General features: G+C 35.7%; 1 long non-coding RNA gene across 1 annotated transcript; it reads right to left on the reverse strand.

Annotated features, from left to right (window-relative positions):
- Positions 1-9,395: 9,395 nt before the first annotated feature.
- LOC144305257 (uncharacterized) lies at positions 9,396-11,304 on the reverse strand. The gene is made up of 3 exons (XR_013372319.1): positions 11,048-11,304; positions 10,552-10,654; positions 9,396-10,396 (listed from the first exon to the last, which is right to left on the reverse strand). It is a non-coding gene; the product is annotated as an uncharacterized LOC144305257 (long non-coding RNA).
- Between the last annotated feature and the right edge of the window lie 544 nt (positions 11,305-11,848).

An 11,848-nucleotide genomic window follows, 5' to 3' on the forward strand; every position in this document is an offset into this window, starting at 1 on the left:
CATGCATGTATGTTTTCATTACATAAACTTACTTGAATTTTACCCAGTGTGTGTATCTGTGAAACACCCCCAAGGGTGTGCTGTACAATATTTCCATCACCCTCAAATGTATTTTCCTGCCTGTTCACATCCCATGCTGACTTTGATGCTCGGCTGTAGACAACCATTGATCTAGTTTGAGTTACAACCCATTGGTTTGCATTTTCCAAAATTCTAATTGACTAGAGGCTTACTGTATGCATTACTTTGTGTCCTATTTTCTTTAAGTCGAGAAATCAGCTTCAGATCATCGATGTGGCATGTACATCAGCGGTCTGTTTGCTTTTGTCACTGAGAATTATTCCATTACATGGATATGGCTTTTTCTAACCCGTGTACCCTGAATAGACATTTGGCTTCTTACCAGTTTTTAGCTATTGTGAATAAAGTTGCTATAGAAATTCATGAAGTAACTTTCTAATTTCTCAAGAACTGTGTATGTGGGCCCCAGTTGTTCAAGACTCTTGTCCATACTTGGTATTTGAATTCAGCGCTTCTAATGGTGAGCGGTGGTTGCTCACTGTGGTTTTGGTTGCCATTTCCCTTACTGATGAACGCAGCTTCTTGATGTTCTGCACCTTTTCTTGTGATTGTTGACCATTTTTTATATCTTCTTTTGTCCACGTCCACTCAAATCCTCCACCCATTTTTTTAAAAGATTTTTTATTTATTTATTCATGATAGACAGAGAGAGAGAGAGAGAGAGAGAGAGAGAGAGGCAGAGACACAGGCAGAGGGAGAAGCAGACTCCTGCGGGGAGCCGGATGCAGGACTCGATCCGGGGTCTCCAGGGTCACGCCCTGGGCCAAAGGCAGGCACCAAACCACTGAGCCACCCAGGGATCCCCTTCCACCCATTTTTAATTGGTTGTATGCATATTATTGAGTTATGAAGATTAGTTGCATTTTATGAATAGAAATTCTTTGTAAGATAAATGTATCATGAATATTTTCTCCTTTGTTTGGTTCCCCATTTTGTTGTCTTAATATTGTATTTTGAAATATAAAAGTTTTTAATCTTGACAAAGTCCAAAATATGATCTTTTTTTTCCATTATGTATTGTTTTTGTCCTACCTAAGCATGTGTTGTCCACTTCAAAGTGCCTAATGTACTTCTGGGATTTTTTTTCTAGATGTTTTGTAATTCCAGCTTTTCTATTTAAGTATTTGACTGATTGAGAACTAATTTTTGAGTGTGGTATGAGGTACAGTTAAATACTCCCTTCTCTCCTATGTGAATAGCCAGTTGTTCTAGTGCTATTTGTTCAGAAGACTTTCTTTTATCATCAAATTATTTTGATGTGTTTGTCGAAAACAATATAGCTTGTACGTGTAGATCAATTTCTGGATTCTCTATTCTATTTCACTGATCTATAGACCTCTCATTTCACCAATACTACATTGTCTTGATTACCAAGACTCTTTTACTTAAAGCACATGTGAACACACACAAAAACTCTGTAGCTTATTTATTCAATAGTGAATATCAAGGATTTAGATAAAGTCTTAAGATTAGATTGTCCTATAATTTAGTTCTCCCTTCTAAACATTACTTTGGCTCTTCTAGGTCATTTGCATTTATATATACTGTATATATACAGTTTTGCATTATTTTTATCATTTCTGCAAAAATACTGTGCTAAGACTATGACTGAGATTGCAATTAAGGAAGAAGTGCTATCTTGAAAACACTGAGTCTTCCAACATATGAACTTTATATACTCATATTTCTCTTACCAGTGTTGTTAACTTTGAGTGTAGATGTCTTACACTTCTTTTGTTAAACTTTTTCCTGTGTTTTAGGTATTTTTGAGCTACTGCAGATTCCATTTTCCAATTTTGCAACCTTGATGAATTCACTTATCAGTGTTACTGGTGCTGTATGTTCCTTAAGATTTTCTATGAAATAACCTTGCTGTGTCTAAACAGAGACAGTTTACTCCTTCCTTTTTGATCTTTTTGTATTTATTTTTATTATGTTATTGCAACGACTGAGGCCTTCAGTATGCTGTTGAATCTTCCTGACCTTGTAGAGGAAGCATTTAGTATATCATTCTGTTGGTCAGAATTCTCCAGAGCAACAGAAAAGTCCCCCCCCCCCCCCCTCAGCAAGAGTTGTTACCATTTGACTACATGCCTTTCTGAGAAATGCCTAATGGCTTTTATTGGATTTAGAAATCTCAGAAAGTTTCTCCTAATGATGCTTACACTATATGAATGGCAATATATCTCTATCACTTTGTTACATCCATTTCTAAGATTCTATAACTAGTTAGAATTATAGAATCACAAAATATTTAATAGATGTAAAAAGGCATAGATAATTTAATATAAACTTGCCCTTTGCTTTTCTAACTACGATAAAATTCTGTTCTTGCTAAACATATTATTATGCTTAATTAATACACTGGCTCAGTAGGCTTACACTATGCTTGCCCATGGTCACTCAAAAGTAAATTATAGAGTAAGGGTAGGCAGAGAGGACATTACAATTCAAAGCAATGGTATATTTTAATCAACTTTCATGTAAATGATAAACAAACACATGTAGCCAGAAAGTATATAAATTCCTTTGCATTTGCCTACTTCCAGTCCTTGTTAAAGTAAAATACACATGAATGACAGTAACTATAATTATTTTTAGACTGTCATTTATTCACTATGTTGAGGTTGAAAGGAGTTTAAGCATTTTGTTTCAAATTTGTCCAAATAAAACATATTTGTTTCTCAAATATTAATTTCTAAAAGGATAATAGCAAACATTTTTGAGAGAATATTACCCATATACACCTATGGGTGTACGTTCAAAGACATACATGTATATGTAGTAAAGATTTCAAGTAAAGTTTTCACAAATATCCCCCTAAAACTAAACTCTGCCAAATAAATAAATTTCTCAGGTGAATACCCTGCCATTTGCAGAAACATATAGACTGAAGCTATGATGATAAATTTAAACATATAAAGCAAGTTCCCAGTTAGAGATACTTTAATTTTCATTCTCCTTGTCCAAACCAGAAAACAGATGTGAAATCACCAATGGTTGTGTCCCACTCTTCAAAAAAGTGATTGTACAGGTGAGGCCCTGAGGTCCCTAAGGATTGTTCCACTGTCCCAAGAAAAGTATCTACAGTAAGAGTGATGTCTCCTAACAACCTCAAAGAATCTGATCTTACTATATAACAGGAGAGGGCTTTTTATTTGCAATCCATCAGTGTGTTTGTGAACAAAGTGAAGAAAGTGTGAACTTAACCCCATCTGTGACTTAACCCCTGGGGTCCAAAGTAAATCTTTTTGCATCTTGAATCTAGAAATCTCTTAAAAGGATTGCATCAGTTTCTGCCCTGTCTTTTAATCAAGAATTTTATATGAATTTTCTCTTAAAAATCTTATTTTGAGGGGCGCCTGGTGGCTCAGTCAGTTGAACATCTGCCTTCGGCTAGGTCACAATCCTAGGGTTCTGGGATCGAGCCCTACAATGGGCTCTCTGCTCAGTGAGGAGTCTGCTTCTCCCTCTCCCCCTGCCCCTCCCCTGGCTTGTGAGCTCTCACACTCTCTCTCGCTCTCCCCTCTCAAATAAATAAATAACATCTTTTTAAAAACCCTAATTTTGGGGATCCCTGGGTGGCTCAGTGGTTTAGCATCTGCCTTCAGCCCAGGGTGTGATCCTGCAGTCCCGGGATCAAGTCCCACATCAGTCTCCCTGCATGGAGCTTGCTTCTCCCTCTGCCTGTGTCTCTGCCTCTCTCTCTCTCTCTCTCTCTCTCTGTCTCTCATGAATAAACAAATGAAATATTAAAAAAACCCTAATTTGAGATTCTGACACTCATTTTTTAAAATACTTTATTGAGACACATAATTCCCATAATTTTAGTATACCCATAAAATTGTGCAACCCTTACCACATCTAAATTTGGCACATTTTGATCACCACAAAAGAAAACCTCATACCTATTAGCAATCAATACTTAATTAATTCTACTTCTCCCTCCCCTACCCCCACCTCCCCGCTCTCAACTCTAGACAACCACTTAGGTACTCCTGCCTCAATAGATGAGCCTATTCTGGAGATTGTCTAAAATAAAATTATACAAAGATGGTCTTTGATGAGTGGTTTCTTTGACTTAGCGTGATAATTTCCATCTATATTGTAGCATGCGTTAATACTTAATTCATAAATGATATTTTTTCCTTTTTATTCATAAATGATATTCCATTGTAAGGATATATCACATTTTATTTATCCATTCTTCTGTTGATAAACATTGAGGTTATTTCCACTTTTTAGCTATTTTGAACAATGCTGCTAGAAACATGCAAAAGTTTTTGGTGGACCTTTGTTCTTGTTTTGCTTGGACACATTCCTAGAAGTGAAATTGCTGAGTCATATAGCAACTCTGCGCTTAACTTTTTGAGGAACTGAAAACTGTTTTCCAAAAAAGGCTACAGCTTTTTACATCTTCCTCCGCAATTAAGAAGTCCAGTTTTTCCACATCCTCCTTAGGACTTGTTATTATCTGTCTTTTTAATTATAGCCATCCCAGTGGGTGTGAAGTGGTATCTCACTGTAGTTTTAATTTGCATTTACCTAATGGTTTATGATGTTGAACATCATTTTATGTGCTCATTAGCTTTTTGTATATCTTTGAAGAAACATCTACTCAAATCTCTTGACAATATTTTGAATTATTTTCCTTTTTATGGTTAAATTGTAACTTTTCTTTACATATTTAGAATACCAGTCCCTTATCAAATATATATATATATATATTTTTTAATTTTTATTTATTTATTCATCATAGTCACAGACTGAGAGAGAGAGGCAGAGACACAGGCAGAGGGAGAAGCAGGCTCCATGCAGGGAGCCTGACATGGGATTCGATCCCAGGTCTCCAGGATCGTGCCCTGGGCCAAAGGCAGGCACCAAACCGCTGTGCCACCCAGGGATCCCCCTTATCAAATATATTAATATTTTCTTCTAATCTGTAAGATTTTTATTTAATGTTATAAAAATGGTGTTACATATGTGTTTGACATTACATCATATGTCTAAGAAGTCCTAGAAATTATTGCCTAATTCAAGGACATAAAGTTTACACTTGTGTTTTAATGTAATCCTTTGTGTTTTATTGTAATCCTATGGTTTTTAACTCTTGCATTTAGATCTGTGATTATTTCTAATTATTTGTGTGTGTGTTTGGGGTAAGAAAAAGATCTAACTTCATTTTTTTTTTTTTTTTTTTTGCATCTGGACATTCAGTTGTCCTAACATCATTTGTTGAAAAGACTGCTTTCAGTCTTTTGACTGAAATGTATTGTCCCCAATGTATTGCCTTACACTCTTTTTAGTATCATCTTGATTCTTCTTTTTAAAAATCATTTGATACCGGTCCAGGGGTTGGCTACCATGACATCCCCTCTATTACCTTTCTTTCCCTTAGCTCAAAGCCAAAAATAACTTATTCTCTTACAGAAAAGCAGGCCTTTAAGGTTGTAAAAGAAACAGCGTCTGCCATCTTTAACTATTTCTGTAAATAAAAATGATTTCCTTCGAAGGTAAACAAACAAGTAAAGAGGCTGTAAGTCCAACCCAAGTTTTTTACAAAGCTGAAAATGGTCAGCAGATTTGCAATCTTAATTTACTTTTAAGCTGTACACTGTGATTTCTCACTTTAGATTGCATTCTTCTTGAAACACTACTCAAGCTACTTTCTACTTCCCCTCACCCTTGCTATGCCTGAGATTTCTGCAGAAATCAGGTTGCTCAGCTCTGAGATGACAGCAGTGGATGCATCCGTATTGTGGAGTCACCAACTTGTTCCTTATTAAATGACTGAAATATTTTGTGCCTATGGGATGGATGGAGAGATAGTTTCCCTAGAAGAAAATTACAGGATTTAGAAACCTTTGTAAACTACATGTGTCTTTAGCTAGAAGGTAAGTGATCCACATGAAAGGATCAGATTTCTTACATTTTTTTTGTTTTTGTTTTTGTTTTTGTTTTGCCTTCTCCCTACGATGCTCTAAGAAGAGCTTTTTAAGTTTCAGTAAGAAACACAAACAAATGAAACTAAATTCTACCTGTATGCTAGCACTGTGCTGTGATTTGGCGACAGAAGTGATAAGAACAGCTGCTCAGTCTTCCTGTCCTTTCTTACTCATATCTGAAACAAAGTCCATTTTATTTTAAATAGATCTTCATCATAGAAATACAGTTGCCATGTTAGTTGAAATGGTCTGTCCCTAAAAGCCTGCCATTTATCACCTCAGGAATGTTAGAAGATTTACAGTAAAGTCAGCCTTTTAAGTATGAAAGATGTGTGATATCGATTGTGGTGGGCACGGCAAAAAGTCTGCATTTTAAGCAACTTTGTCTGCCTTGAACATCAGCAGATACCATTGATGAATTCCAAATAGAAACATTTGGGATTCTACTTGAGATTTATCCTCCTTTATGCTTTTTTCTCAACCAACATTATCCATTCACTCAGGAGCACTTATGTTCCTGGAACAAGAACAACAAAAAGAAATGGCTATTGAAACGCAACAGGGCAGGATATTTCTATCCAGGGAAAAGAAATCTTTCACATAAATGTATTTCATTTATAAGGTATATTCTGAAAGACTTATAATGTCTGCTTTAATACTATCGGGGAATTTTCAAAGTAACTCCCAGTGTCCAAATATTGGTCTTGATGACAATATTATTCACTATTTGTAACAAAATTTATAATAATATAGTTCCCCAGGACGATTATAAAAAGTCTGATCTAAATACATAATTTACTACTATTTCTAACTCAGTGTATACAGGAACACATATGGCACCACAGTTATTTGTTTTTGCTTTACTAAGTTTAACATGCATGATACAAAACAGGATACAAATTCATGACAATTTACAACTATGAATACTTGGTTAACATAACATAATAACCCCAAATGCAGCTTCTTTGGCACTATCAGCATTAATATACGAATATGAAATTATGTATTAGTGTCCCATGTTCTCCTTGATATACTGGTTTAAAAACAAACTCTAATAGCAGTTATGATGATAATTGTTCACAGAAACAATGATAATGCGTTTAAAATTTTAAAACTCATGCTCTTAAATAAGCAATTTATGTAGAAAGCATTCTGTAATAATATTATAACAAAAAGAAAGAAAACAAAGAAATTCCAAGTAGGACAATGGTTGAATAAATGCCATGTGCTAGAATATTACGCAGCTGTAAAAAACTACTCTTTCCAAGAGTGTTTAATTATCTGACAAAATGCTAATGATAGAAAGTATGACAAAATAATCAGGCAGTGGAACTGCATACATAATTAGATGGAACTTTGAAAAACTGGACATATAAACAGAGCAGTAGTTTAAAAATAAAACACCAATAAAAAATTGTCCAGCAATAACACTGGGCAGTAAAATCAGGGAGAATTTTTATGTCCTTTGTAATATGTTCTCCCTTTTCTTTAATGTGCATGTACTGCTTTGTAGACAGAGAAAGAAAAAAAAATTGTTGTCACTTGCTTTCTAATGTCAGAATTGTTAAAAAAAAAAAAAGAAGAACGACAATATCTAGTAAAGCAGCTGATCATCAGAGGGGGATAAATATTCCGTGGTCTCTTCTGTTAACACTTAAACAACAGCTTTCATTCTTAACAGATGATGATGGTTTCTGCCAGGAATCAACTGGAAAATTCAGTTTCAAGATAGAAAGATACTAAATTCTTGCAAGTTGACTAGATAATTCTAAGAAAACCAAAGGCCAGTTAATTTGATCTTGTATACTGAAGACACACACACATTTACATATATACATGCATATATTTACATATATGCACATAGTCACATGTGTACATATCCAAAATATATACATATATAGTTACATATATGCACATACATACATATACACATACAGGATATATGTATGTATATATATCAGGGTATATATATATATATATATCACATGCATACATTTATTTTGGTGAGTAAAATATACTGACATCACATATTAGCCTATCTTAAAAAATAATAGACTATATTTGAGAACTTAGTGGAGTAAAATTTTATCTTAAACAATGCAAATGGCTTGTTCTGGAAGGATGATCAATCACACTGAAAACAATTTGCAAGGCAAGTATGATGAAGAGAAAAGAATTGTGCCCTGGACTGACCTCCAGAAAATCTACACGTCTTCTATTTTTCACTCCAAGCAGCACGGCCAATGTGCCTTTCTTCCAGCTCTTGTCAAGCCTCTCCCTTCCCTCTAGCCTAAGAATTCTTGAATTCTTCTTCACCATTGAAGAACCAATGATTCCAATTGTCTTTTTCAAATTTTATTTTCATTACTATCTATGCTTTCCATTCTCTTAAGTTTCAGATGGAGGAATCCTCATTTTCCTTTCTGGGGTTTATGCCTGACCTGTTGCCTTGCTATAATCCCCTTCTGCATCCCCCCTTACGGTATATTGCCCCAGGGCCCATTTACACTATCTCCTTCCAAGGTATCATTAGTTTATTCCTCCATATTGACACAAATAGTCCTCCACACAAATACTGTCAAGATCACCTTTATTTACCCCAATTCCTCTTTCTACGTAGAGGCCCACACATGCACTTCACCAACATTCATTGAACATCTAGTATCCGCAGACACTATTCTCCATATAAGAATACAGCATTGAACAAAACGGAGGAAATTCCTGCTGTACTATAGCTCATATTTGGGGGGAAGGAGGATAAAAAATACATTTTTAATATGTCAGGTTGTAGTAAGTACTCAAAAGAAAGAGCAGGCTGGGATAGCAAGTCACGGGAGAAAGAGTAGGCTCTTTGAAATCAGGTGGCCATGGAAAGTCTACTTGTGAAGGTGACGTTTATGTGAAAGATCATGGGAAGAGTGGAGAAGATGAGTTCAAAAAATTAGCAGAAGGCCGACTGAGGCAGAGGCACACAGGCTATCATAAGAACTTCTTATTACATTGGGAGTTAGATGGAAATACCTGGAGGGCTTAGAGCAATGGAGAAATGTGTTAATGTCTCTTTCTGCCAAACGTCTTTGATTTATAATCTGCTTTCGTCATCATCCCCAATTTAGTCATCTCGTGTTTTCATTGCAAGTGGCTTCTGCTCTCACTATTCACCTAAGCCCACACTAAGAAATGGCCAATAATTTTCTAAATGCCTCTTCATAAACTTAGCTTGTACGTGACATGACTGCAGCTTTTGACCTAATTTTCATCCATTTTGTTAACATATACAATCTCTCTTGGCTTGCCTTTTGTTTTTTTTTTTAATTTTTTTCTTCATTCCTGTTTTTTTTTTTTTTTTTTTTTTTGGTGGTCTCTTTATGCTAGGACTGCTAGATAATTTCCAAACAACTCCATGTGCAATTCCCACAAGTACTTCTAATTCATATTTTGCAAGGCAATTCCACTTCTTCATTACAACTTCCTTACAACTTCATTCCGACTTTCAAGTGACCTCAATTATTGGTACCACCAGTTACCTCTTCGTCTCTACTAAGACTGCTGCTGCCATATCCAACTGGTTTCCTTCTTCTCAATAATTACACTCTACTGCTCACATTCCTATGAGTTCTATAGCTATACTGACTTTTTAATTTTTAAAAAATATTTATCCTTTCCATTTCTAATGTGTCTTCTTATCCTTTTGGAGAAAATTCATGTCTGTATTCCTGCATCCAGAAACTTCTTGTTTCCCTCAAGAAGAAAGAAAAAAATCACATTCATACATCCATCTCTTCAAAATATAAACGTGATCATCCACATCCCTGATATAAATTCAGTTAGTTCCACATTTCCCCAATGAATAAAACCAGGCTTCCTTAGCATGGTATCCATAGTTCTCAACACGGTCCAGCTCCACCTTCTGACATGGGATAAACTATGGTCATGAAGCACTTTCACACTGCTCTTTGTTCTTCACATCCCCTTACTGGAGTGAGTATGCATTCCCCATTTCCTCCACCTTTTTCTAACGCATGGTAGTCATCTGTTATAATTTACTTGGGCTTCATTTGTGTAGACCTTTTTTTCTCAGTTTTTCAGTTAGAATTTATCAGTGCATTTTCTGTGCCTCAAGATTATTTTATTTATTAAAGAATCCTACCAATTTTTATCTTCCAAGCACATGGCAGGATTGAAATTTACCCAACCTCTTGATGATAGTCAAAGCTATGTGATGTGATGTACTTTAACTCATATATGTAAATACAGAGATGTACTTCCAGGAAGTAACTTAAAAGCTGGTCCATAATTCCTTAGCTTCTCTTTGTCCTCCTTGGTGACCTGTCACATTCCAGTTTGTAGATCCTTCATCCACCTGGCTTCTATAATGAACATTATATCATGAGCAGGAAATAAACTTTTTATTTTAAGCAACTGAGATATTGGTCTTTTTGGTTAATACAGAATAACTAAGCTTATAAAAAATAATGCAGCTATTTATTATACCTCTTTTAAGTATCTACTATGTGCCACTTACTCTGCTGTTTCTGCAATGCTCCTGTAATATTTTATTGTTGTTGTTGGAACAAGAAGGAATTTCAGAAGCTCAGTATTTTACAGACTCAGATGAGGCTTCACTCCTTTGGAGACAGAATGTAAGCAAAAAGTTAAATTTCCTGATTTCTTGCTCTGTGTCCATTCTTCACCAATATATATCATAAGTAACAAAATATAAACTCGAAATACTTGTAAAAATAGCTTATAAAGTATTTCCATTGTTACTGTAGCAGTGGAAAGATCTGTGATATAGGCAGCTGAGAACAAGAGAAACGTCCTCTCTGGATGGCACTGGTCTAGCCCCAGAGCATCCTAAGATTTCCTCAGCAGTGAGCAGAGAGAGGTGAGGGTGAAGGTTACAAACAATGGGACATATTGCTGTTTTGAAAAGCTGTTATTTGCTTCATGGTGATAAATATAGGAAGATAATTAAGTGTAAAGAATTCCTCAATGAACAAATATTTAGAAGCGTTTACCCTGTGCACTCTTCCAGGTGCTGCAAAATGATGATCAAGAGATTAGATTTCAACTCTTCTAGAACTCAAATTCTAGTGGGAGAAAAAGACATCGCAAAGAAATAAATACAACCAACTCAGTATTGTCCTACAGCATTAGAAGTGCCATGAAGACAAGGTGGTATTGTGAAAGCGAGTGGCTCATGGACTGTTTGATTGGGTGAATCTGCCTTAGGAAGTTAAAAATAACCTAAGACCTAAAGGGCTAGGAGGATGCAAATACCTGGAGACCTGGGGGAAGAGTCTCCCAGGTGTAGGTATAGGTATGCTGCAAATATCATAGGAAGAGAACAAACTCAGACTATGACAAGCTGGCCAGAGCCAACGTGGCTGAAACAAACTGGACCCGTGGGAGGGTTGCAAGAGGTAAGATCAGGGTGGTAGACAAGATTGTGACCTCACAAGGATTTATGCTTGAGGCTATAGGCTTACGATACAGGTTTGTAGTTTATTCTGGGTAGACATAACATCATATAAGGGTTTTACTAATGGATAAACATGATCTGCTTGGAGTTTTTTTTTTAACAGCTATACCAAGACATAGTTTAGATATCGTATATTTCCCCCATTTAAAATATACACCTCCAGATGGATTTCCAGGGGAATGCTACCAGACATTTAAAGAAGAGTTAAAAACTATTCTTAAGCTGTTCCAAAAAACAGAAGTGGAAGGTAAATTTCCAAACTCATTCTATGAAGCCACCATTGCCTTGATTCCAAAACCACAGACTCTACTAGAAAGAATTACAGACCAATATCCCT

This window comes from Canis aureus, chromosome 35, assembly GCF_053574225.1.
Source record: "Canis aureus isolate CA01 chromosome 35, VMU_Caureus_v.1.0, whole genome shotgun sequence".
NCBI lineage: Eukaryota > Metazoa > Chordata > Mammalia > Carnivora > Canidae > Canis > Canis aureus.